The 2,726-nt window shown below is 41.5% G+C and overlaps 1 protein-coding gene across 1 annotated transcript in view; it reads right to left on the reverse strand.

Moving 5' to 3' along the window:
* Window positions 1-1,860, reverse strand: part of HECTD4 (HECT domain E3 ubiquitin protein ligase 4) — a 63,574-nt gene extending 61,714 nt beyond the window's left edge. Inside the window, 1 exon segment of the mRNA XM_008634185.2 lies at window positions 1,854-1,860. The gene's annotated coding sequence lies outside the window, so the exon portion shown is untranslated.
* Between the last annotated feature and the right edge of the window lie 866 nt (window positions 1,861-2,726).

Raw genomic sequence — 2,726 nt, forward strand, 5'->3', positions numbered from 1 at the left:
CTGCTCTTGGCGTTTTCTGGGACACCCAGCACGAAGCTGCCTTGCTGCAAAACCCATCTTAATTTCTTCTAAAACATTTTCCTAACCTCTCTTTACAGCCTTTTCCTTGCTACACCATGTGTCAAATATATAAATATGTGTGAACATTTTCTCCCTGATGTTTTAGCTACTGAAATTTTATAGGTTCTTAGCAGCTGCTGCACTTTACACCATGCTTTAGTGTTGCAGTTAAAAACTACAAGTTTCAAGGTTGTTCCAATTTTTTCTGCTCCAAGAAATTTTAACCATATTCTCTTGTCCAAAGCCTCCTGTGTGGGGCAGTGCAGGTTTTTAACAACTCAGCTAAGAACAGGAACTATTTTCTTTTGTGAAAGCATTAGAAATCTCACTGCTCAGAAATAAGCACTAAGAGACCGCTTTTACAATTTTATCCCAAATAATTTTTGTAACCATACAAATTTCCCAAGGAAACTTCATATCGGAGATGAATTACAAAGTGAAAGCAAGCTGTAAATAAATAAAATGCTATAAAGTGTTGCTTCTTTATTTGTTCATTAAAATATTTCTTTGGCGCTTACTCAAGTAGTAGGTGAAAATGGCTGCAAAAGGTAAAGAAAAATCTTTGTAATTTAAACATCTGAGAGTGCAGATCACTGAATTAATCAGCTGCATTTGGTAACAAGATCTATATTTGGGAAACAGATTTGCAAAATCATCCTTGAGAAGTTTCCTAATGTTTCTCTACAAGGTTAACTAAAATAAGACTTCAAGAATCAGAAGTCAGAGGCACAGGGGTCAATATTAGAGGAGTTTAATAAATGCCAGGTCCTGACAGAGGAATACTGGAGCACTGGAAGGGGATGCACAGGCAGGATGAGGGTGTTTCAAGCCTGCCACACGCCTGGATCAGCAGTTCCCAAGTCAGAGGTCACAACCCCAGGAGGGGTCATCCACTTAGGAAGGAGTCAATTGTTGATGGTGGCATCAGGGACTTTCAGCTTGACAGAGGTGACGCTTGTAGACGGCAGTAAGGTCACAAGCAGAAAGGTTTGGGAAGCACTGACCCAGATAATTGCAGGGAACTGCTCTCTCCTTCAGCAATCAGGGGAAAGTGACAAAATGTTTTCTCTGGGCCGGGAGGAAAATGGGTAAAAACTTCGAAGTTTAGCAGAAACCTTCCAGTCTAAATCATTTTATGGCAAATACAAGTCAGTCACAGGACTGGCACATGCTGAGAAAACAGCACGGACTTCAGCTCTTCAACCTCTCCATGGAGGGCCAGCCCAGGCCATGCTGGGGGGAAGAGGAAAGGCCACTACTTTTTCTTTAGTTATTTCATTTTTATTATTTCTTTAACTTCCACTTGATTAAAGGTAACTGTTTTCAGTGCAGAGCAACACCTGCCCAGCAGCACCTCACACTGTCCTAGAGGAGCAGAGCTTAACGAGAGTCCAAACATCAGATGAGGACAGACATACACACACATGATCCCAACAGCTACTGAGGGAGGAGCCACACTTCCAGCTCCATGTTAAAATCAGTGGAAGGTGTCCCTGCCCATGGCAGGAGGGGGAAGTGGATGATCTTTAAGGTCCCTTCCACCCCAAACCATTCTTGGATTCTGTGGTGACTCTGCAGAGGTGCCAGACCACATCTCCCTGGTTTAAGGGACCTCCCCTCCTTCAGACAAACCCCGACCAGGCTCCTGGGGTAACTGACGCCAGGAAAGATGCGTGGTTGGGAAGGTTCTGGAAGTGCTGCAGTTCCCATTGGGGCACATTAAGGAACAGCTCTTCCTCCACTGAACGTCCCTCCTGGGTGAGCACTGACCGGCCAAAATGTCACGGCAACACCTCCAGCTCTGTCACCTAAGGTTGTCTCCAAGAAGGAGAAGACTTTGCACTTCGAAAGATTTCTCTGTGTGAAAGGGTTTAAAACAAGGGTCCAAAGGCTTCTGTAATCACTGACTAATCCAGGTCTCTCCTGACTAGAGGATTTTAGTGGGAAACTCGCACCAGGAGCGGCTGTTTCATGCATATCATTACAAAATTCTATCAAATAAAAAAAAAAAAACCTCATTTTTTGTAAATATGCTGAGACAATCGAAGAAGTTGGCACACATCATCACAAAAAATAAAAAACAAAGCAAAAACCTCCACACTCTCTAAAACTAAACATACTCCTAGAACAAGTTGAAAGAGAAGGTTAGGGCTCTTGTAACCTACCAATAAAATATATATGTACAAATAGATCTGTACACAAATATACAAAAAGATAAAATCAAAGCTGCATGGGAGTCAAAATAACAAAATAGTAAGTTTTTATAAGCCTTTCTTGGCATAACACCAGCACTGAAACATTTTTTCCTCTGCTTTTCTTTTTATAAATAGACAGAACCTTTGAACAGAAGGACAAAGGAAACACATCCAAACACACTGACATTAGTCACCAATAAGCTCATTAAACGGGTATTTAAGCAAAACAGACCAAAATGATACTTCTCCACCCAAAAAATACCCATTAAAGTATTAAACATTATACATTTTTAATTAAGCACTTCAGCTCAGAAATTCAGCCAGGCTTCTGACCACCACTGATGAAGCACAAGAAGTGAATTAAAGAAGTTTCCTAATCAAAGCAGCAGCTGCAGCATCTCCTACCCTTGGCCAATAGCACATCCCAAGAGATTTCTGTTTGGACCATTTTCAAAGATATTTATTTCACTG

Source organism: Corvus brachyrhynchos, unplaced genomic scaffold, assembly GCF_000691975.1.
Source record: "Corvus brachyrhynchos isolate BGI_N302 unplaced genomic scaffold, ASM69197v1 scaffold114, whole genome shotgun sequence".
Classification (NCBI taxonomy): Eukaryota; Metazoa; Chordata; class Aves; order Passeriformes; family Corvidae; genus Corvus; species Corvus brachyrhynchos.